Source organism: Parasteatoda tepidariorum, chromosome 7 (assembly GCF_982258835.1).
Source record: "Parasteatoda tepidariorum strain Cologne lab strain chromosome 7, Ptep-v5.0, whole genome shotgun sequence".
NCBI classification, from domain to species: Eukaryota; Metazoa; Arthropoda; class Arachnida; order Araneae; family Theridiidae; genus Parasteatoda; species Parasteatoda tepidariorum.
Window position 1 is genome coordinate 85,774,581 of NC_141761.1, and position 26,278 is coordinate 85,800,858.

The 26,278-nt window shown below is 29.1% G+C and overlaps 1 protein-coding gene across 2 annotated transcripts in view; it reads right to left on the reverse strand.

The window, feature by feature from the left end:
- LOC107456327 (SEC14-like protein 2) overlaps positions 1-26,278 on the reverse strand; it is an 81,647-nt gene that overhangs the window by 47,494 nt on the left and 7,875 nt on the right. The window contains exon 1 of one of the 2 annotated variants that reach the window (XM_071183206.2): positions 4,092-4,216. The exons of the other annotated variant lie outside the window; for it this stretch is intronic. The gene's annotated coding sequence lies outside the window, so the exon portion shown is untranslated. Of the gene's footprint in view, positions 1-4,091; positions 4,217-26,278 lie in introns of those variants that run through there. 2 annotated transcript variants of the gene reach the window in all.

The following is a 26,278-nucleotide window of genomic DNA, read 5'->3' on the forward strand; positions in this document are numbered from 1 at the left end:
AAAATGAAAGCTTCAGAAATTATTCATAAACGTAAGAAGACAAAAACAAAAACAAAATTACACTATTAAATGAAATTTAATTTAAAATATTTGACCGAATAAGTTTAGACCACATTTTATTTTTTATAGAAGCATAATTTTAGTTTTCAGTTTTGAAAATACCGTTTCTTGCTTCGAGAAAATATTTCGTCAAATTGGGGCAATCATTCCCAGGGGGACAAATTTTTTGCTGCATTTATACAAATACTTGATTAGGGTGTGGAAATTTCAAATCTGAAACTAGTTTCGCTCCTAAAGCTACAGATTTGTTTTTTAAAATGACATTTTTAGTCCATTTTTTGTCAAAATGGTTTAGACCACATTTACAGGTTCAACAGGGAGTCAGGTTATAGGCATAACAGGGAGTTGCGTAAATATTGCGATAAACTTATTGGGGAGTTAGGGATTATCATCAAAATTAAAATTGCATAGGAACCCAAGTTTGGAAATGTCGTCACACGGATCTAGGGGTACCTACCTATTATGACTTGTTCAAGAGCACACGAAGAAGCAGTTCTTGACAGGGGAAGAGCCCCTAGCTGCGTCTAACGAAATTTATTATTTTGGGTTCCTATGCCATTTTAATCCTGCTGATGGGCCCTAACTTCTCTAGATGTTTGTCCCCACATTTGTTCACATTTTCTACACTTGTTTGTCGCTTCATTGTTGTGTGTGTGACCCCCTGCAATATTTAATGTTTCAACAAAAATAGACTGAAAATGCCATACGTAAAAAACTGTTGCTAGTAGTAAGAAATCGATTTCAGACTTAAAGTCGGTGACGTGAAAATATCCAAGACCCGTTAAAAAATCTCATGCAAGAGAAAGCAAAAAGATATGAGTTTTTCAGGGATATCTTTATTTTTTGCAGAATACTAATTTCGTCAAAAGTATTAGGCTTAACGAAAACATTTCAATAATTAATAAAAATACAATACATAATGAAAAAAAAATGCAGAATATCATTGCTTATGACCAGGAATAAAACTCAGGGAAAGTGTTAAACAGACGAGCGTATTAAAACCAATATCATTCCGTCATACAGTACTAGCATATTCAATTGTGAAATTGGGATGTTAAAGTGAATGAAAAGATAGTTGCGTGTGTGCAAATATTTGCTTCTAAAATTTTTATTCCTAACAGCGTATAAAATTATGCGTTTTTGAAATGTGCAAAAAATAATCTATTATCATTACTTAGAATTTTAAATAGCCAAACATTTTTACTGTTTCACATTAATGAAGCTATCTTTGTATGAATAAGCAAAAATATGAAGTTATCTTTTTTTAAAACTACAATTCCTTTAATTTCCGATAAATTTATTTTTAAACTTTTGATATTAAACTTTAAAAATGCATTACGCAAAGTCCTCTTCTAGATCTATAAACATGACCTTTTATAATATCATCAAGGAAATTTGTTATTCTTAATATTTAAGGAAACTTTTACCCTTAATGGTTCTTTAATAACAAATGATCCGTAAAAAATTTTGTTTTAAATGCCAGTTTAACGTTCGGATTTCGCTGCGCAGTCGATGATCAAATTATGTTGAGTGACCACATGCAATTTGTAATGGCCAATTATCGTTGGCCAATATATATCAAGAAAATTGCAATAGTGCAACAGGAAAAAGAGATAGAGAAGTTAAAATGTCAAAAGATAACTACTTTTAAATCAAAGGCCTCAAGTATAACAATTTATTATTCTCGAACAAATTATCTTCTGCTAACTATTTTTATTACAGTTTTTTTAACTTAATGCACGATTTTCTGATCATCTTTGTAACTTCGAAGTTTTATAGTTTTTGCTTAGCTGAAAAAATTTAACGTTAAGTTGAAGGCCAAAAAATAACGGTGTATATATAATATATCTATACATATCTATACCCTTACGATTTTTTAAAGTGAAAGAAAATTTCGGAATTTAATATGTATTAATCTTAAGTTATTTATGAAATTTTTACAGTAAGAGTTTTGTAAGATGAATAAGCATTTAAAGTTCTTGATATTTGTTTACGTTTGTTCTTAAAAGGAAAAAATAATTTTGTTACTTCCAAATCGATTAAATAACTTCTGAGAAATAAGGATTTGAAACTAAGACTTTTTATTTTAAATTATATGTATTATGTTTTCCGATTTCTGTTATTAATCTATATATTTTCAGAATTTCAGCCAAAAAAGCAGAAAAATAAGCATAAAAATAAAAAAAGCGTTGCAAATTAATATTTAAAGGAACAAAAAAAAAAACAAAAAAACAAATCAGTACAGAAAAAAATATACAGAAAAAAAATTAGTTATCAAATTCTGGAGAATCTCTATTACGGAAGTCAACTTTTATCTCCTCACAATTTCTGTTGTCAATCAAATTGGTTTGGTTGTCTTTGTTTTAGACTATATTTATAACTTCTCATCAGATTTGAGAAGGTTCGTTTTTTTCTCTTTTGGATATGAATTTTCAACTTTCATTGTGCAAGCTTTTTTATTTTAATTTTTGGCAGAGATTCGTGATTTATACATTAAGGGTTTTAATACGATTTCTTTCCTACAAGTTTAACAGTTAATAATTCTCGAACTACTCATCAAATCTAATTTTTTTTATTTCATAGAGCTCCTTGTACATTATTTTACACACTTCTGTAATTTCAAGATAAGATTTCTAGCAGAAAGTAAAATGTAACGCAAAGCGTCCCAGTACACTTTTCTATACACCTTAATAGTTGGTAAGTTTCTACATTGTATAGTTTTCTCACAGCAAAAGAAAATGTAACGTTAAATTACACACTCAAAACAGATGCTGCCCCTTCCTAGCTTTTATCCAGAGAGAAATCATTATTCAAGTTGACGTTATTGTTAGTTAGTTTAATTTTATAAATTAATTTATGAACGAAAATCAACAAACAATTATGGAAAAATGTCTTTTTTAAGAGGATAGTTGTTCAATAATTTTGAATGAGATTGAATAATTCTCATGATTTGTTCTAGAATTGAAATGAAAACACAAGGAAAAAAACATTATTTCTTTTAACTTCCAGCCAATCTTTTGAATATTATTACATTATTTTAAGGGTCAAGGAGCAGAGTTTAGGAGTCGAAAACGCAACTCCAGTGATGAAAGTGATAGTGAGAAAATATCTCATACCTGATTTGTAACTTAATTTGTGTTAAGTTGCAAATCAGGTATAAAGTTTGCAAATTATTTCGTAACTTATTGCTTAGCAACTTAATGAATTTTAAGAGAACAATGGTTCAATAATTATGTATAAAATTAGATAGTTCTCACGATTTGTTCAAGAATTGAAATGAAAACCCAAGAAACAAAAACATTAACTTCCAGCTAATTTTTTGAATATTAATGCTGCATTTTATGGGCCGAATGCAGAGTTTAGTGGTCGAATGCGCAAATCCAGTGGTATTGAAAAAAGATCTTATACTTGATTTGCAACTTTGTTTGTATTAAGTCACAGATCAGGTATTCAAACAAAGAATAAAAGCAGGAAAAGGTAGTAAAAAGCAATAAAATAAAAGATATGTATGTTAGTAAGACAGGTCAGGTATAAGATTTATAAATTAATTTGTAACTTGATGCATAATTATTTATAAATAATATGCATACCTGTGAAATGTTTTTCTCGACCATGAAGAGTTTAACTCCGCACGTTCATTATTTAATTCATAAACATTATTAAATCGGAAGACCCATTTCATTATTTATAATGTTAGGTTCATGATCAAACGCTTTTTCGTTTCATGAAAATTATTAAAATAGTTAAAATTCAAGTTAAATCATGTGTTTGCAATTCAGTTATAAATTATTAAATTATTCCACTAATTATTTTAACTGGTGTTACTGATTACATAAATATCAAAACTGACGAATCTTTATAGTATTAATAAATTAAAAAAGGTACTCACAAATTTTATATTACCTTAATGTAATATCAGTTCAAACTAAAATACTATACATTAAATTTAAAAAAGGATTTCAGTAAAGAAGTTTTGAACTCAGAATTTAAGAGTTAAAAATGCAGAAAAGAGTAATATAAAAAACTCATACCTAGTTGAAATAGAGTTTATAGTAATTGTCCTAAGAACACACACGATATTCTGCTTATAACTTAAACGTTCAACAAATAAAAATAATATAATTTTTAAGTATTGGTATGCTTTTTTTTATCAGTGAATTTTCCTGTGACGTCAAAAATTCAAAAATTTCTGAGATTTTCCCCAAAATGGACCCTTTCTTCCATCGATTTCGTGCACAACATCTTGCAGGTTATAAGAAATGAAATTTCCGTTTCTCGAGAAAATTCTTCATTATAAACATGGGTAAACATAGTAACGTGACAAAACGTAATTATGGACATAATTTGAATTAGCAACGTAATTTGAGAAATAATGAATCTGTATTTTGAGTGATTCATTTCATGAAGGACATTTGAGCTAACAAAAACAATGACTCAAATTGATGAAATCAAAAATTCTGGAAGATTTTAATGAGGTTTTAAAAATGGACGCCTACTTTCCGAAAAATAAGTCTTAATTACTTTATTTTTAGATGTGCAATTTTTTTAATTTTATTCTTTAAGGGTGGTAAATTTCCTTATCACCGAAAGTATCAGATATGAAATACAAGTACATTGCTTTACATAGATATGTAGCTATTTTTTATTAGTTTGAGGATGCTAAAAAGAACACTAAGCAAAGGGCGCCACTGTGGCATTTTATTTTATTTTATAACCGTCGTTGAACAGCCGACCCAATTTTGAGTTTACAACTACCAGTGTCGAACTCCGTAGACTTATAATTTTGAAAGAGAACCAGAAGACAAGGGAACTCCTGGATCAAGTATTGGAAGAAATTTGAATTCGTGGAAGACTTTTTGATTAAAAATAACCGGCATTTGTGCTACACGGAGAAGAAAACCTCCAACGGACTGCTAGGGTTTCTAACCTCTGATTCATCTGCCACTGAGGATATTTTTACTCCAGCACTGTGGTCGGTGTGAAACGGGAGAAGCCCGGGAGTAGCTATCAGCCACCTTTGGGATTCGATTGTGGTTCACCTCATTAAGAAGCAAACGCTCGATTCTCTGAGCCCCCACGGCACGGAGTTCAGGATAAAAAGTACCGACACCCTAAAGTGCCGGTATTTTTTTTACCATTATTTGAACCAAATTTTTTACAGTGCACGCGACTTTTCACCTGATTCCTAGTTTTTCATTTTTAATCTCACAGTGCGACATTTACTCTAGAACAGCCATTGTGGACTTACCTAGAATCATTTGGGGGTCAATTTAACCCTCATGAGAAATTGATGTTTATCCAAAGTAAATGCTTTCTTTAACTGATGGATATTATAAAATACAATAAATAAGAATTTTTTTTATTGACGTAGTGACAATATAACAATTTAGTATATTATTGTATCACAGATTATTCTTTGGCTGGAACACTAGTCACACGAAAATAGATGAAAGACATGAATATAAGCAATATGTATTAACATACATGTTTTAAAATGTGGAAGTTAGTTAAACATTAGGGCTGGGGTATAGTATAGCCGCGCAACGTGAGAGCAACAGTAAAATATCAACAAATTGGTTTCTAGCATATCTCATATCTCTCAGAAGTTTTATTATTCCGCAATATTATAAGCGTAACTTTTTTATTTCAGATATTGAATTTTACATCCATTAAGGGATATCTGATGCGTAAAACATTTCTTCGTAGTTTTACAACTACAGGAATAAACTCGCAATGCGCAATTATGGCGACAAAAGATTCCTTGAAAACTACCCAAGCGTTGAGGACAGCAAAAACACAAACGTTGTAAAAATGTCTTGCAAAATCAACAAGAGGCATGAAACTTCAAAAACGAAATTTTTTCTTTTCTACCAAAATGACCCCGTCTGGCTGCTTTAGGTATTTCCACGATTATTAGTTTTAATAATCAACATAAACGCATGAAAATTGGATACAGTATACTTAGAAACAATTTAGTAAAAGTAAAGAAGTATGAGCTTCGAAGCTCACGTGCACCTTCGAAAACAACATAAGAAATGGAAAAATATTATCTAAATGACCCCAACTGCACTCCTATAGTTATAAAGAAGACAGGTAATTTTCATAGTAATAATTACCATAAAAAATCACTGCGAATCACTCTAATTAAATAAATTTTACTGTCAAAATTACTTTATTGTTATTTTTAGGGAGAAATGGATTTTACGGACGAAGCTAAAACGAACACTAAAAGAAGAACGAAACAGTGACATTCGAAATAAAACATCATGAGACAGGTCATTGAAAAATAGAGTACAATGTAAAAAATTTAATTACGATTAAATAGAACCGGCACTCAGTGCGCAGGTATTTCTTACTGTAAAATCCATTTTTCCCGGAACATATTAAGGAACAAAAAATCTGATACACCGTAATTTTTATTGAAAGCATTACCGTAAAATCTTTGAAGCACTCTAATTAAATAAATATTACTGTAAAAGTTACGGTAAAGATTGATTTTGTGGATGATGTACCGAAATTGCCGGTACTTAATATCGTAATTTGATTCAGGATTTTTTGCAGTGTAATTGAAATGAACATAATTTGGATAGTACATATTTGTGATTAAAAAATTACGACTTGAAATCCTATGCATGTCTTACCCCTAACATTTGCTCTTTATCGAAAACGAAAATATTTTAAAAATTATCATTAAAGTCTTTCCAGTTCATATAATCATTATTATCGTTATTATTAAATATTATTATCATTAAATTTTATTTTAGTTACTTGTCTTCGTACAAATCTTATTTTAACAAAATTTTGTGATTTTAGACTGATTTTTTAAACTTTAAGCTATGTTTCTGTTACTTGCTGTATCTCTAACTAGTGCAATTTTCAACTAATTTACTTAAAATATCGACACAATATTTACAATAAATATAGTTTTTGTTGCTTGTTGAGATTTTTTCATTGGGTTGCCTGGTTTTGTTTAATTCATGAAAATGTAATTTATTTTTGAATTTTTTTTCGAAACACCGCCGCTTTGTTAAAAAAAAGCACTTTTTTAAAACTTCTACTCGCAACGAAAAACTACATGTATGTAGTTTAAAAAAATCAAAACGGAATCAAATTTGGATAATAATTTTTACACATTGCATGGAGTCTAAGAGTCTATATAGCAAAGCAATTTTTCAAGTATTTTAAAGTACTTTATTCCTTATGCTTTTATGAAATATTTCTTCGTTGAAATACTATTTTCCTGTATAGAAGAGAGTTTAGAGTTTTGCTATAGTTTTTTTCCCACTTACATTCATTGTACAATGTAATTTGATATTTCAAAATTCTATGAAGAAAGTTATAAGAGTGTTACTTTGTTTTGTGTATTTGTTGTCTCTATTTTAAATAGAAAGGTATTTTGAACAATTAGTGAATTTTTAGAGCACATAACATAAGTACAAGTAGAATTTAAAATCAGCTGCCATTGTATGAGAAGTGCCCAAATAAAGTACAGATATTTTGATTGACTGTGTTAAGAAATATAAATAGATAAAAATACAAGACCTAGATAAGGAAATATTTTTATAACTTAAAATTTTTTCTAAATATCAAAAAATATTATTGCTATAATTTAACAACGTGTGAGACTTATAGTTGCGTAATGAAACAATAATAACCGTTACAAATCATTGTAACATAATTTTCCACTCTGAGGAATAAAAGTATGATCAAAACTATCAGAATATGGTAAAATTTACCATATTTCTGGCTCAATGGGAGCACCAAAAAGTTCGGTAATTTTTACCGCAGCGCTTTAGTAAGAATTTTAGTAGCATTAACGATAAAATAAGGTTTTATAATATGTGATAAAATTTGGTAATAAAATTTGGTCTGGTAGCTTTATCATGATATCTTAGAGCATGACAAGAAACCATTTATTCGGTTAAATTTATTTTTCAGTTACGTATTTTGTACTAAATGCATGATTATAAGAACTAAAATTTAGAAAACTAGAATTCCCGGTATACCGTTCTTTATCATATGAGCGGAAAATGTATCAAATGAATGGTTTTAACTCTTTAAATTTATTTTTGTTATTGCATATTTTTATTATTGTATTTTGTATACTTTTATTGTTATTGTATTTAGTACTAGAAATGTCGAAATTATCAAGTGCGGTAATTTCACCAGAATTATTTTCTTTAAGAGCTATGAAGAAAATATTATGAAAATTGAATTAACAACTGAATATACGCAAAAAACAAATTTAATAGAATTTTTCATACTGTTTCTGCAGGCCTGTATTTGTTTTATAATCCAAAATTTCAGAAACTTAAACACTTTAGTAATTTACTATGATACTATGTTTCACTTTATGTAGTCGATTACAAAATGTAAAAATAATAAAAATGATGACCAAGAATAAAATAGTTGACCTTGAATAAAATAAGAATTAACTATTCTCTACTATATCCTCTATAAATGTATGAATAAAGAAAAATTTTTTACGACTGTGTAATCGAAACATCTGGAGCATCATTAAACTGATAAAATTTAAAAATAAGCTATGTTAAAAATAATTATTTTGTAACCATTCTTTTCTTCTCAAAATAAAATAAACATTTTTGTGAGCTACTGACAGAAGGTTCATAAAATTTGTTTATAATCGACGCTTTATTTTTTATTAAATGTGCAGTAATAAGAACTATAATTTTAGAGACTAGAATTTCCGGTAAACCGTAACCTCACGAATGAAAGAGAATCTTCTAAGTCTTCAGAGTTTGGCACGACCAGTTATGCTAAACTAGATTCCTCCATCACCATATCTCTGAGGTTATTTTTTTTTAATTTGTTGAGATGGCGAATTGGTTTCGATAAGAATTCGACAACGGGCTGTCCGTAGATTCAGAAATCATTTTTCCAGTAGTCCTCTGGTTGGTAGCTAAGATAGTGTATTAATATTTTAATGAATTAGAATTAAAAGAAATTTTTTTCCACCACTACTTATAAACATTTTAACAGTAAATTAAAGGTCAGACAGAAAAATGATCATGCTCCAAGAAATTGTTATGGAGTTCTAATATTTTTGTTTCAAAAAAAATGGCTTTAGTTGGCTACCACTGACAAATATGTATAAACTCAAATGTTGAATGGTTATGTCATAAGTACCAACTATATAGGTACAACTATAAGTACTATTATAGGTACAAAATATTATTTTGATATATTTGGTGATTATTAAAACTGCACCAATCAGTTTTAATGCCGATACTTTAGAATTAAGAGTTTCACTGCCCCTTGAAAGATATATGTACCTGAGAAAATCACTTAATAGTGGTACACTTTAACTATCATAAATTGGTAGCGAGCAATAGCATTATCATGCCAAGAGATGCTAAATACATTTTATCTTTATTCCAATGGTATGAATAACAAACAACGAGCTTTGCTTACTTCAATAACGTTAAGCCGCTGAAGATATCAACATATAACATTAAATTTAAAAAAATTGAATTTATTTTTGCTATAGTAATTAAAAAACTTAGTGGAAGAACCAGGTAAGTGATATTTTCAGAACGAAGAAAGAGCACATGTATCGGAATTATTTTATTACGAATTTATTAGAAGGTTTAGCTCATAATTCTTTGCTTTATTTTATTAACCACTGCCTAATTTGAAATAAAAATCATGCAAGCATACTAAAAACCAATACGAATTAGTTATGTTAAGATACTCAAACAGTTCTGTTGCATTAAACATACCTATATTAGCGAAACCACTTTAAGTTATTTTTTTTAATTGATTAGCTCTCTTAAAAATGTCATTCACCTGGTTCTTCCATCAAGCTTTTTAATTGTGTCGATACATGTCTTTCAGTTTTGAGTATGATTTCGTTGTGTTTCTCAGTACTGATTTATTTATTTTTTTTATTCATCCCATGCGAAAAACGGGTATTAAGTTAGTACTATATAAAACTAAATAATAACTTATAACAATCTTAATAATGATTTTCGATTTTGGATATTATAGGATAAACCTTTTATGGCTTGCCAACATAGAGATTATCACCATTATTTAAGCTGAATTAGATGCATCCATCAATAAATCCAAAAGCTATTTTTTAATGAAGTTTATTTAAAAAAAATAATGAAGTAAATAATAAATTAAATTAAAACATTTGGGATTGATTAAATATACCAATGACAGTCTTATTTGAATATTAAATATACCATTGACAGTCTCATTTAAACATTCTGGCATATTTTTTTAAACATGTAATACTACATAAAACTAAATAGTAATTTATAACAATCTTAATAACGATTTTTGATATTATGGGATAAACCTTTTATGACTTGCCAACATAGAGATTATCACCAACATTTAAGCTGAACTAGATGCATCCATCAATAAATCCATGAGCTATTTTTTAATGAAGTTTATATATGTTACCGACAAAGCTTGGAATCCGGCATTGTATAGAATGCCTAAAACTAGCCGGCAATGTATGAAACGATTTATATTTCACACATTTCCTAGGCATTCTATAGAATGCCAAATGAGAAAGTGGCAAAGTATTAAATACATCTCCAATTTCCAAATCACTCTCAGTATTTTTTCAGAATAAAATTTTTATTTTTGAGAAATGCATGCTACTGTGAATGACCGAAATCTGGAGAATGTCGACTTTCTCCGGTGAATGTCAACAATCACATAGTCGCTTTGGTGAATGTCCGAAATATTTATTACATCCGATTTGATATTAATTTATTTGTGGATATAATTACGTTTATTCAATATTCTAATACTTACTGACGATAGATTACATTTATTCGATGTTTTAATACTTACTGACGATAGATTAGAAGAAACATCAGTGTTTCGAGTATCGGGCAAATATATACCGGGCAATGGCCCTTGACCTTAAAAAAACATCAGTGTAGGGCATACCGGGCAAATGTATACTGGGCAATGGCACTGAGCCTTAAAAAACATCAGTATGGTATATACTGGGGAAATGTATACCGGACAATGGCACTTAACTAGATCTAGTATATATTTCGGGCATTTACCAAAGGTCTAGTCATATTAGGTCTAGTTAAGTGCCACTGCCAGTATAGGAGCCTTAATGACTACCACGATTTATCCTAGATGACGTCGCTTGCTGGCATCCATTTAGCTGTTATGTTAGTAAACATTACCACCTATAGGATAACATGAGGTTTATACATGGACAATTAATTGTATAGGGTGCTCCGATTATGGAGTTTTCAAAAACATTTCAAATTTTAAAAAATTTCGTTCTACGTCCCTGAAAAATTCATTAAACAGTATTTAATTATTCCACAATTGATTTGAAAATTTGAGTTTTTTTATTTTTCGTCATTATATTTTATATTTTGATTAAATGCACCGTTATTTGAAAGCACCCAGTTTCTTAAAAATTTTATCTAAAACTCTAAAATCGGTGTAAAAAATTTGGGAATGATACTACAGTCGGACCTCTATGTAACAAAGTTGCTAAATCCCGATAATAAATTCGTTATATGGAAAATTCGTTATACAGAAAATCATCTTTTTACATACTTAAACACAAAACAGGTTTTAAATTCATAAACATGGGACATAATTAAAATAGCAAACTGATACACCTTTATTTTGTAAACTAGTATCTACTATTTATTTCATAAATATTAGAAATAAAAGAAATCTGCATGGAAAGCAAGAATAGAGAAAAACATTATCCAGTGTTACACTATCATGCTACATGCATTCTCAACTAAAAAAAAAAAGCTACATTTATGTATAAAATTATAACTGTATTTATTTGCTGTATAAAATTACAACTGCAAAGTAATTTTAAACATACATTACCACATGCATTCTTAAGTTTAATTGCTACTGCTAAAATCCATTAATTTTGTCTGAGTTTTTCGTTTGAAATGCAAACAAAAAGGGATTTTACTGCTTTCTCTAAAAGTTAAGGAGCTTCGAAAATCAATTTAAGGTCATTTCCTCTATAAAATGCGTTAATAAGTTTGAAATGTTCTGAAATATTTTGGGAAATAGGGAAAGGGAATATCAAAGAAAATTTCGCTAAATAGAAAATTCACTTCGCTATTTGGAAGTTATTTTACGAAGAAATTTCCAAAATGTCCTTGGTTCCTAGAAAAAATTCGCAAAATAGAGAAATTCGGAAAATGGAAGTTCGTTATATAGAAGTCCGACTGTATTTTTAAATGCCTCGCACTTGTTTGGAAAGTTAAATTGTTTTTTGAATTTATTGACTCAAAATTACATTTAAGCCAGTTCCTAAGTATTTTAGTACAGAAATCAGAGAACCCCTAACCCTTAAACCCCTTTTTAACATGTCGTATACCATATATTTGTATGAACTATACTTGTTATATTTGTATGAATTATAGCATGTTAAACCTCCTTTTTAACATGACTTATACCGTATATTTGCATGAACTATACTTGTGACACTAATTTTTGCTAAATAAAAATTGATTAAGTTCTGTTGCTTAAAAAAACTCTTTTATGAACAAAATTACGTTGCAGAATAAGTAAGACACATTTTTATGTAGCTGAAAACAAAAATGAAAACTTTATTTTGCGCATTAAAAACAATACTTCAGATTAGCTCCTTACAAATTGTCGTTGCGCAATTGCAGCATTGAATATCAGACGACAAGTTTAACGAACCAGGTAAAAATACTCACGTTCAAGTAAATCATTTTAAAACAATACTAGGTTTATTTTTTGCTTAAAAAAACTATTATTATCAAGTATTTATAAAACTATTTACATATGCTTTGAAGGTAGGCAGTCGTAGATTATTCTTTGTCTGACTAATTTTCCTTGATGTAATCTGGTAGTGTTTTAATCGCGGGAAATTGTCTCACAATAAAAAAGTTTTCTTGTAATTAGTTGAACGCTCTATTATTTGGAGTGTGGTAATTTTAGTATCGACAAGTATTATTCTTTAATTAGTTTACTTAAACATAGTCAATTATTTTTCAGTTGCGATATTATTTGACTAATCATTTTTTAATCATATTTCTAGATAATATTGGTCAGATTGCTAGTAATATAGTAGAAAATGTTGTTCGCCGTCTGATGTTGATATTTAATCTTTAAAGATATTACTATTACTATTCTTTTGGCATGATCATTCTGCGTTGTATAGAATATGAATAAGAGGGGAAAAAAGGGGATACCTGGTATAAATCTTCATCGAATGATACAATTTTCACATACCAAGAATCAACCTTAAATTGTTAAATTTAAGGATCTAACATTAACTATGCTAATTAATTAGCACAGACGATATTTTAACTAACAAAATAATACATAAAAATGCACTTTCTCTGAATAGACACGTCTTTTTTTGACGAATTCGTGTTCTTGATCCTTAATATAAAGGGGTCGCCGCAATCTGGAAAATATGATCTCAATATGTTTGGCTGGAGAACTGCTGAAAATTTGAACCCAATGATATTAATTTCACTTTTTACGTAAATCACTATGACTTAAAAAACTTATAAGCGAATCGAAAAAATGTTTTTACACAAGTATAAAATCCTTTTTCTAAAAGATATTTTCAAGTAAAAAGTGATTTTGTGGAATTTTTCATTTTTATTATTAATTTACTTGATTACAGTAAAGAAATTAATTATATTAAAAAAATTACATCATTTTGAATAATGTAATTTGAAACGATAAAATGCAAAATTTGCACAAATTAGCCGAATAGTTTTTGCTTAATCTTAAATTAATTTTATTTTAATTTTCATATTTTAAATGTACGAGACTTTCTTGAAATTGGATTATGCTACCTATTTCGTTCAGATTTTTTCATTTTGTCATTTAAAATTAAATACTTTAAAGGGATGTAAAAATTTGCATACTTTACATTTTAAAATTGTCTTGATGGTTATAAAATAAAATAATAAGATAATAATTATAATAATTAAAAATTATTATTTAAATGGAATTATCTTTGAATAAATGAATTTTGTGTGAATGAATGAGTGTTCTCATAGAAGCAGAAACACTGTAAATTTTACATATTTTGAAAGTTGCTTACTATTTTTTCTCAGTGCACGATGCTGGAGTTCAACTTTATTGGAAACATGGGTTGATTTGACATGATAATAAGTCAGCAGCTAATTTACACGGTATCATGATTAGATGGCATGTCCCAAATAACATTGAAAACTGAGTAAGAGAATGTCTATTGAACTCAAACTACGAGAACTGTTGTTCTTGTAATTTATAAGAACTGCTAAATTCTTGCATTACCATGCTTAACAAGTCTTTAGGAAACATAAACTAACATTTGTTGGAAAAAGTTTTTGACCTCAAGTTTAATTTCCGTCTTTAGTTTTGCAATTGATGTCCGACAATTTGCCCAGATAATAATTCTGGTCAAAATTACCAGAATATGGAAAAATTTACCTTGTCTCTAGCTGTATGGGAACAACAAAAAACACGATAATTTTTACCGATGCACCTTGGCGATGGCTTCTTTATAAAACTAACAATAAAACATAGTTTCTATTACCATGCAGTTTGGTAGTAAATGTGATAAAATTTGGTAAATTTAACCAAAAGTCGGTAATTTTAACAGCACTTTTATAGTTTGAAATGACGAAAATTGGTTCAGCTTGATAACCTCTATTTTATTAAACACTAATTAACTTTTTTTTCTCGTCGGTTAATTGCTGCTCTTCTGAAAATACAATATTATTCAACATCTACCAACGTTAAAAAGTAATAGTAAATGGCATTGGTAAAAAGTACAGTGTAGCAAAAAAACAAAACAAAAAACTTTGAAAAACTTTTTATCTTATATGATCAAATCTTCACGTTTTAGGACTCTATCTTTAGAGTTCAAGGGGGGTGACCTCAAGTATGCTAATCAATTAGGTATTTTAAAATGCGGAATTAGACACAAAAGCGCACTTTCTCTGAATAAACGCACCCTTTTTATGACGAATTCGGATTTCTGACCCCCAAATTATAGGGGGTTGTAGCAATCCCAATGGTGTGGTCAGAAGAGCGGTTCGAAGTTTGAATCCTTTTTTAATTTTACTTTTTTGTTAATTTTACTTTAGATAGCTAGATTTTACATAGCTAGAGAGCATTTTAAGTGAATTAAAATATTTTTGCTCACAATTATAAAATTTAACCGCATTTCCCAGTTGCGGCTACACCCATATTTTAGGAATCAGAAATCCGAATTCATCGAAAAAGAGGCATGTTTATTCAGAGAAAATTCGTTTTTATGCCTGATTTCATAACTTAAAATATCGTTTATGATAATTAATTAGCATATTTGAGATTACCTTCACGAACCATTAAGATAAAGTCCTAGAACATCAAGATCCAATCTTCACATTAAAGGTTTTTCAGGGTGGTTCGTGCATTTTTTGCTCACTGTTCTTTTAAACGTATTAATAAAGGGTTATTATTATATGGCGAAATTTGAAGTACATATCCTCTTTCCAAAGAATATTTAAAGAAAGCATTTTTGGAACTCTATTTAAAAATATAAATACTGTTCTAAAAAAAAATAATGAATTAGAAATTGATTCATTTAAATTTTTGTCAACAGAAACATGCTTAGAAAATTGTTTTAATACGCATGCCCATACATTTTGCATTATAAAATAAGATTACAAAAATATTATTTAAAATTGTAATTTGAAACAATTTAGCCGTCATTTTGGTCGCAATTAAAAAGGAAAACTGTGAATAGAAAAATAATAACTAAATTGAACTTTTCCCTTTATTTTCTCAAACGGATCATTCAAAGAAACTGACAATCAAATGCTATAAAAAGAGCAAAAAGCCAGATTGAAATCGCTCATATAATATAAATGAATGAACCTCATTTTATTTTTTTAAAAATAAATTAACTGTCATTGTATGTTTACGAATACATCCTTTTGAAAAGCGATTTATTTTGTTTCATTGAAAAATTGTTTTTGACGTTTACTTGGGAAAATCCTACACGGTTTGTTTATAATCACCATAATCAACGTCAAATTATAAAGAAACTTGTATTTGGTACAACATCAGGAAAGTTCCTATTTTAATTTGTTTGGAAACTATAATTTATGAGTGTCTGTATAGGCAAAATTAGAAACATTTACAAACGCTAGAACTGTTTAAAATTATTTTTGGCGCAAGCATTGCAAATCAAATAGACCTAGGATTAAATAGATCTTTTTTTTAACTGATTCGGATTTCTGACCCCGCAATCTGAGAAATATGGTTCCATCAGGAGAATGCTCCAAAGTTTGGAACCCTTAATGTTAATTTTACTTTTTGCTTGTTTCGCCATATCTCGAGACCTTTTTAAGCGGTTTGAAAATTTTTTTCAAATTTTCGTTTATCCAAATATAATTCCATGCAAAAAATAAATTATAGTAAATATTTATTTCTTTTTATTATTTTATTTAATAATAGTAAGCAATTCGAACTGCAAAATATACAATTTCTTTCATTATTTTAAAAAAAGGTAATTTTACATGGCAAAATAAAAAAATTGAGTGAAATCGGTTGAATAGTTCATGAGAAATTAAATTGTAGAAGAAGTCGCATATTTAAAATTCAATTTCTCAGGAACTATTCATCCGATATCGTTTAAATTTTGTATTTACCATGCAAAATTAAATACCTTAAAAGGGCGTAAAAATTTGTATATCTTACACCTCAAATTTTTCAGACTATTATTAAATAAAATATTAAATATTTACTGAATTTTATTTCTTGAAATTTATAATTGTGAGCAAAATTTTTTCTATTCACTTAAAGCTCTAGAGATATGGCGAAATACGCAAAGTGTAAAATTAACATTAAGAGGTCCAGGCTTTGAAGCAATCTTCTGCCTAAACTGTTGAAACTATATTTTCCAGATCGCGGCTATTCCCTATATTTTGGGGATCAGAAATCTGAATCTGTTGAAAAAAAGAAAGGCAAGTTTATTCAGAAAAAGTAAGTTTTTGTGTTTGATTTCTTAACTAGCTGACCAGGTGACCGAGTGGTTAGTGTGCCTGACTGCGGAGCCGATGGTTGCGGATTCGAACCCCACTCAGGGCATGGGTGTTTCTTTCTCTCTCTCTTTGTTGTTGTTGTTGTTAATTATCCTCACTGTCTGACGGAGTCAGACAAGATCCATGAGCTCGTTGGCTGAAAGGAAGTCGAAGGATTGAGAGGATTGCTAAAGAGATCCTCCTTAGAGAGTCCCATGCAATCCAATCTCTCTGTGTTCTATGTCCTTTCTTCTGTGTGATTGTGTGAATGTAACCCGCCCTATAAACGGGTTTGTGGTTGTATGACGTGGGCGACGCTACTAGACAGCCGTGGCTTAGCCATAGATGCTCACTGGGTAACGAGAAGAGAGTAGTAATTCTGGCATTTCTGAGGGCAATGGGAAATAGACTCAAGTGCCCGCCATTAACCAAAAAAAAAATGTCTTAACTTAGAATATCGTCTTATTAATAAGAAAAGAATATTTGAAGTGACCCCTTCAAACCATTTAGAGTGAGTCTTGGAATGTGAAGATCCGATCTTTAGAGCAAAAGTTATTCAGGGTGGTCTGTCTTTTTTTGGTGCACTGTACAAATGTCAGAACAAAGCTAAATAAAATTAGTAGCTTAACTCTTAAGCACCAAGGCTGTCCGAACTTCCTGAAATGGATGTTGACACTGTCTTGATATTAAGGGCAGAGGCACCGTAAAACTGGATTCATCTATTTATTTATTCATTTAAATTTATTTACTTATTTACTCGTATTTATTTATAATAATTTTCTCCTTTACCATAAGGTTTCCTACAAACTAAAATTGCTTAACTTTTTAGTCCAAACTTGGGTTTTACCAAACTTTACTAACTTTTAATGTTAAATTTAGCACTAGAGATAAATATTTGATTCCTCAACGCTTCAGAAAACATGTAACCAATTATTTTCCCCTTAAAGCTAGAAAAACCTCAGCCAGCAAATGATAATGCCTCTTGATATTGATTAACATATTTTCCAGTGGGGCAAGATTTAACAGTTTAACTTGCTGATAAATACAGGGCTCTTATCCTACGAAATAAAGGATACTGACATTTACTTAAGTAAATAGAAATGCATGGAACAAAATCGAAATTACTCTAAAATCATTCTCGAATTTAATTATTATAGAACGATTTACGTGAATGAGTTTGTTAGAATGCTCTTATTTAAAAACCAAGCTACGTCCTGCAGACGATTTAATCAATTTAACTGTATTCAGGGATTCTGAGATAGATAATTTGTTTACATACTATCAATTCTTTGGCTCGTATGTATTATTTTTAACAATGTATTCCACTTAAAAGATATGATCTGAAGCATGCTTTGAATAATGCATACGATTAAAGTAATTTTTAAAGTCATGATGTCTAGAAAAATAAGGATTTAACTGATAAGCAAACATGATGAATCAAATGAGAGAGATATGTCTATGATTATTTCTTAATTATGGGGTATGGGAAAATCTTGTATATAACTTTCCTGTTGATGTTTTTTTTGACGTAAAATTTTACAAAGCTTTCGCAGATGCATATCAATAGAAGTATTTCAATTTAATCTAAAATAAATCGAACTTTCTATACTCTGTTGCAAGTTAAGAGAAAAACATTATCACTATGGAAAGAGCCTGTTTGCATTTCAGTGTTAGGTAAATGGATGCCACGCTCCCAGCGAGAACGTATATCAACATTGCCAACTCTTAAAACGACGTTGTACAGTCTTCTTTTTGCTTGATTTCTTAAATCGTGAGAAATAAGAAAAACAAAAATTATTGAATTATCTATTCTATTAATCTATTAACAAATACAAGGAATTAATAAAAATGATGTTTAAAAATCATAACAAATATACATCTTTCTTTTCGCATAATAAATATTGTTTCTTGCAGACTATTTTCTTTTACAGTGAAACAAAAGTAAAAATACCTTATCTGACATTTGATTTGTTCAGGAGGAGTCAGCATTAAACCCGCCAGTTTTAGTGGTCTAATAAAATCCAATGCTCTTGCAAAGTCATATAGTTTTTTTTCTTCAAGAAAGAATGTTCTTCTTACTGATCGAATCATATCGCCAAGTCTAGGATACTAATAAGACATCGAAACTGTAACCCTTTTTTTAATAATTCTATGGTATACATCATAAAAGATAGTGCGAATTAAATTTATGTCAGGCGTGTTTAAATTTTAAAAGTCTTTAAATTGTTTTGAAAGCATATTTGTATAATTTTATAATGAGATAAAACACAGTCGCGGATGATTACTAAAATCTTATACCGTAAAAGGGTCCTTTATTAACTTGCAATGGAGTATAGTTGGTCTCCATTTGCGTTATTGATTTAGTTTTCCTTAAACTAGCCAATAATTTAGATTTGAAGTGTTAAGGGCAATAAAGTGATATTACATGCTTTTAACAATAGTGATATTTTTTATCAAACTGTTTCATAGCATTGTTTACCGATAGATATTTTGAAATTTTCCGAAATTTTCACTAGACAACAAAACAATAAACTGAAAGATCTTTTTTGCTAATATGGAAATGCAATTGTTTTGCACTTTAATTGCTTTTAAAAACGGTATCTTAAATATTTCAATTTTAAATATTAAATTTTTAGCTCCAAGCATTTGATTAATATAGAAAACGCAGATTACATTTTTTTACAAACATATTTTAACAATAGTTAGTTAAAAATGTTTTTTTAATGTTTATCTTTTTAATTTAAGTAGTTTTTAATCATTTATTAAAAATAAGAGTATGTTATTCGTTTTTTATTTTTGTTTTGGAATACATTTGCTTATACGAATATGAGAAAATAGTTTAAAATCTAATAGTAAAATAGTTTGGTTATTTTCAAACAATCTTTGTCAAAAATGTCCGTGATTTAATCTTTCTTTAGAAAAAAATATTCATTTGGTTCTAAATTTGTCAATAAATTCCTTTATTTCTGTCAAATATTTCACTTTCAAACATAACTTTATTGTAAAGTTTATTTTAAAATAATTAAAGAAAAATAACAACAATTCAAAAACGTTAAAATGTTATAAGAGCAAAAATAACCAAAAAAAATTATCAAAAATGTTTTTAATAATCGGTGCAGTAGAAACAGAAAAAAAGACACCATTTAGTGCAAAAATAAAGTACAAAATCACTCTGTTACTCAAACCACTAGTTTGAATTTATTTACCAAGCAAACTTAGACTAAAAATGACGACGAAGACATGGATTATATTAATAAGAAGAAATTAACTGTGATATCTATAATCTAGAAACAAATGTGTCAGTTAATAAATGGGATCAAGCAAAGAAAACTTATCACACATCAAATTAAAGGTTGTTTTTAAAATTAATGCTATTTTTTTTTAAACATAAACTCTGAACTGAGTTCTGCACACAAAAGTGCATCTATGATTATCATTTTAATGTAATAGCTTTTCTATTCGTTCATCGAAGCAGTTTCATATGTTAACATTTCTTTAAAAAATTTATTACTATCTGTTTTATCAGTTTTTATACAGAATGCCAAATATTTTTGTAAAATTCTTCTTCTTCATAAGCGCAACAGCCTTTCACAGGCCAAGGCTGACTCGCAGATTTTCCTCCTTCTGGCCCTGTCCGGTGCGACGGCCCGCCATCGGTTGACTCCCAATAGCTTGAGATCCTTTTCAACATCGTCTATCCATCTTGTAGGTGGTCGTCCCCTACGTCTCGTCCCTTCAATTGTGGAAAAAGTCACTTTTTTGGCAGGGAATCAGAATTTCTGAAGAGGTGGCCCAGCCACCTAATGCGTGAAGCTTTAAAATGTCGGTCCCACCTCTTTCCTAGTTTCTCACAATGTCGGTCCCACCGAATTTGTCTTATTTTTTTGTAAATTTCGTGGTTGTAAAGAATTCTCCTTACAAAGAAGAAGAAGACACATTCTCCTTACAAAGACAAGAATTCTCCTTTTGTAAAATTACCGTACTAACATTTCCGTACCGTAATGACATTTCTGTTAAAAAATAATCTGGTAATAAATCCAAAATATACGGTATTTAAACCACTTATTTAGTAATTTCTCTGTTCATATGGTAACAATTTCCCGGATATTCAGGTTTTTAAAATTATAGTTCTTACCAAAGAATAGCCAAATAAATGGTTTTTATGCCATACTTTAAGGTATCATGATAAAAGTACAAAATTTTACCCCGTTTACCAAATTTAAACGTACATTATAAAACCATATTTAATTGTTAATTTTACCAAAATTTTTACTAAAGCCCTTCGGTTATAAATTACCGAGGTTTTCGGTCTTCCATAGAGCCAGAAACAAGGTAAATTTTACCATACTCTGGTAGTTTTGACCATATTTCTTTTCTCAGTGTGGAAACTCTGGAAATTTAATAAATTTTTCAAGAATACTCTCCATATGATTAACATAATTTATTATAAATACTATTTCATAACTATTATTAACAATAATGTGATACAAATCGGCTATAGTATTAGCCATTTCATGTCAATTTAAATTCGGTTTTCAAAGCTGAAGTTATTTAAGTATTTACTTATGTTACTTAAAATAATATATTGTTAAAGACATGTAGTATTTACGAAAAAAAAGAAGATTTTAACTGAAATTTAATAACAATGGGAAATTATATTCAATCAATGTTTCCTAATGTTAGTAAAAAACTGTTTTTAAGTAATAATTAAAAAAATAAGTTAAATTTATTTCTTGAAAGAATCGAATTATTTTTGATACAAAGTTACATTAACTTTTAATAAGAAATGTGTTGATAGCTAATAATTAATTTCTTATTTGTTGTTCGAACTATATATTGTAGCATATCAAAGTCACCGTAATAATGCTGCAATGCTTAATTTATCTAATAAAAATTTATCTATCTAGTTTAATTATTTTATCTATTATTATTAGACTACTTTGACTATTTAATCCCACGTCATTTTTGAAGTGTTCACAAAACCATGAGGAATAAATTCGGGAGCAAAATAATGATTTAGTCTTAAAAGTTTTCCCTAATGGGACTCATGAGGGAAAACTTTTGAAAAATATATCGTATTCCTTCAAAAATATCGTAGGAATATATCGTAGTTTCCTACGATATTTTTGAAGGAATATATTGTAGGTTAGAATGTACATTTTATTTTATAACCGTCGTTAAAGTGGAACAGTCCATCCAATTTTGGGCTTGCGATTACTAATGTTAAAATCTGTAGCCTTGCAATTTTGAACCCAATCCAGAAGATTAGGGAGCTCCTGGATCCAGTATTGGGAGAAATTTGCCTTGATGCAGGATTTTTTAATGGAACTAGCCCCCATTTGCGGTACTTGGAGAGGAAAACCACGAAAACCTCCTATGGTTTGTCTGACGGAAAGGGGATTCGAACCCATGATCCGTCTATCACTGTGGATATTTTACGTGAGCCTTGTGGTCGGTGCGAGCAGGGTGCGGAATTCGTATCGACCAGCCACTGCTAGAATTCGAACCCGATTCACCTCATTGGAATGAGGATGTCCTTTCCCCTGACCCACCAAGGCATTAGTTAGAATATATAATGAGAATTGTTTTTTAATAATTAGCGGTAGGTGTAGATTCGAAAATATTTTCTAGGAATTAAAAAAATATTTTGAATTTTTAGCAGTTTTAATTTATTAACATTTTTCTCATAAATAGTTAATCCTTTATCTTATTTTGAACTCAATATTAATTTTATAACAAGTGTTTTGAAATTTCTATACATTTAAAAATACTTATCAACAATGTTTGAAAAATGTTTTGTACAAAGCTTACAGGCTATAATACTAATCAATAGGAAATAAATGAAGCAAAAATATTTATACTTTTGATTGGAGATTTTAAAGGACATCTGCAATTTAACTTATCATCCCGATATGTCATATTAAATGCATTCTAATTTCAATAAGTGATTGCTTAAATGTATGCCTTCTCCTTTAATTAGTTTTAATAGAATATATAGTTTTTACTGGCCATAGTATTAAAACAGCATTGTTTTAATTATGCAAAAGAAAATTTTAAAATCAATACCATGACGTCAAAATCTACATTTTGCTCAGGAAAAGAAAACTAACATTTAGTACTCTTTTTTGCATCAAATTAACGAACTTAGAGTTTTACGCTGCACCTGAAAAAACAATATATTTACATTTCAGAGAAAATTGCAATAAGTATAGGCTATTTGTTTATTATTTTTTTTAATTACTTCAGTTTTGTCTAAAGTTGGTAACTTTTTTTTCCATTCATGTGTTATATATGTTGGGTTCTTTCAACTTATTTACACTTGTTGCAAGATCTGAAGAATTATTCTACTAGTTAGTACGCAATAGCGTGTAAACATTTAATTTATTTGCTGTTATTATCTTAACACACAAATTGAAATACATGCCCATTTTAAGGAAATCGAACTTTTGACTTCAATTAAGGAAATGAAATTTTTGAAAACATATCCACAATTTCCTTAGCGTGTTCTACTGGAGGTCACTATGGAGATAGAATTACATTTATTATGGCGGTGAGTTTACCATTGTTTAGAATACAATAGTATGTTCCAGTAGTTTTGAATATGTTTATATGCATGAAGGACAACGAATAACTTGGAGGCTCGATTTCGAAAAAAAAAAATCAAATGCATTTCATCTTATCCTTTAACCTTTCTTATAAAATATAGTAAAAAAATGTTAAGGGATAAGATAAAAAGTTATAAGGGTTATAAAGATTAGGTTGTTGATAAATGTCAAGCCTTGGCTATCATGTCATTAGCTCTCAAGCTTTCGAATTCTTTTGAGGCAGATCATTACAATTTCTGAGTACTTTGCACTTAGTCAGGTGTTTAGCATTGAAGAGTCACATAAACATAAGGGAAAATATAAATTTATAACGGAACAAGTAGGCAGATAAATATTCATGCACATAAAGTTGCCATAATCATGCCCATTATAAAGGTCATTAAAGTTATTGATAAAGGACAGTAGCTTATTTATATAAACGTTATTGACCAAGTTATAACAACTTTTTTTAAAATTGTATCCTACATAGTTAAAAATTTTGAAGAGTGTTTAGTGTTTCAAATTTGCAGTAACCTTTAATGTAGTACTAATTTGAATCATATCACAGCTAATTTGAAGCACAGTAAACTTGATTACATGATACTATGGCTCAAATTGAACGAAAATTTTGTTATAATTCAGATTGTAGTAAACTTTGGCCGTATAATGAGAAAAAAGTTTGGTCAAAACTATCAGAATATGGTAAAATTTACCGTGTCTTAGGCTCCATGAGAACAACAAAATGTTCGTTATTCAGTAGTTATCAAATGAATGGTATAAATAACGTTTAATTTGTTCTTTCTTAACCGGAATTATGTTTTTTTCCCACTAGACATGTCATTACCATACAGTATGGTGATTTTGCCAGATTTTTTGTTCTCCGTGTAATTATAAAGACAGCATAGTTCAATCTTGAGTTTCTTTTATTAATGCCGACACGTACAGTGCGCAAAAAACGTACCACCTTGACTAACTTTTGATCTAATGATCGGTTTTTCACGTTCCAGGACTCAATCTTAAATGGTTTGAGGAGTGATCTCGAATATGCTAATTAATAAGTGTAGACGATATTTTAAGTTTCGAAATCATACGCAATAAAGCACTTTCTCTGATTAAATATGTATTTTTTTCGACTGATTCAGATTTTTGACCCCATAGTATAGACTATAGGGAGTGGAAGTAAACGAGAAAATATGGTTCCAATATTTTGATCAGGAGAGCGCTCCGAAGTTTAGACCACTTAATGCTAATTTTATTTTTTGGGTACTTATTGTTAATTTTATTTTTTTCGTGCGTTATATCTCGAGAACATTTTAACAGAATTGAAAAAATTTTGCACACAGTTATAAAATTCCATGAAGAAAGCCTTTATTGAATATTTATAATTTTTTTCAAAGAAAATAATTTTAAAGAATTTAAAGACTATAATTTTACATGTAAAATACAAAATTTGTGTAAAATCGGTCGAATAGTTCCCTAAAAATTGAATTTAAAATATATGACTTTTTTGAAATTCAATTTCTCGGGAGCAATTCAATCAATTTTGCCCAAATTTTGCTTTTTGTCTTGTAAAATTATGTTTTTTAAATTGATTTAAAAAAATTGTATACCTTACAATTAAAATTTTTTTGACCATTGATAAATAAAATGATAAAAGATAATAAATATTTAATAAAGGTTATTTTTGAGTGGAATTACCCTTAATCAAGGAAAAATTTATAATTGCGAGCAAAAATTTTTCAATTTACTTAAAATTGTTTCGAGATATATCTAAATAAGCAAAATGTAAAATTAACATTAATGGGTCAAAACTTTGGACCGATCTCCTGATCAAACTATTGGAATCATATGTCTCAGATTGTGGCTATCCCCAATATTTTGGGAGTCAGAAATCCGAATCCATCGTAAAAAAAAGGTATTTTCAAAAGTTATTTAGAGTGGTCTGTTTTTTTTTGCGCACTGTACATACCGGCTTATTTGCATTCTGGATATTTTTAAAAGTAATTTCGGGAGAACATAGCTTTTACTATATCAAACAATTTTTTTTGAAAAGCTAATAATTAATGATATTAGACTTTGGTTAATGGGTGTTTTTGCTGAGCGTAATTATCCCCAAGCAATGCAACGTGCAAAAACGTTTCAAATAATTTCCAGTTTTTATGTATGTCTTAAAGTGTAGAAGTATTAATAAAAATAGAGATATACAGACAGCAAAAAAGAAATTTTTTTTGCAAGCTTTTATTTACCATTTTGACTAAACTTTCTGAGGTTGTGAAAATTATTCAGATAGTGAGAATGCTACGTTGCAGAAAATATTTATATTTTAAATATCAGAAATCTTCCCATCAAACTATTACGAGTGGAATTGAATGTGTTGTTTAATTGTAAAAGATTTGGTTCGTCGATATAGCTAAAAAATTACGTACTTAACGCTATAGCTCAAAATTACGTACGTTACGTACTTAAAAGCAATAGAAGCCAACGGTACTAGATATCAGTCTAAGGAAATAAGGAAAAAAAATTGAAAAAAAAAGTGGAAAAATCACTGAAATATTTCATGTTTTTAGGACCAGCGTTTTTCTAGGTTAATTAATTTATTATAGAATCAGA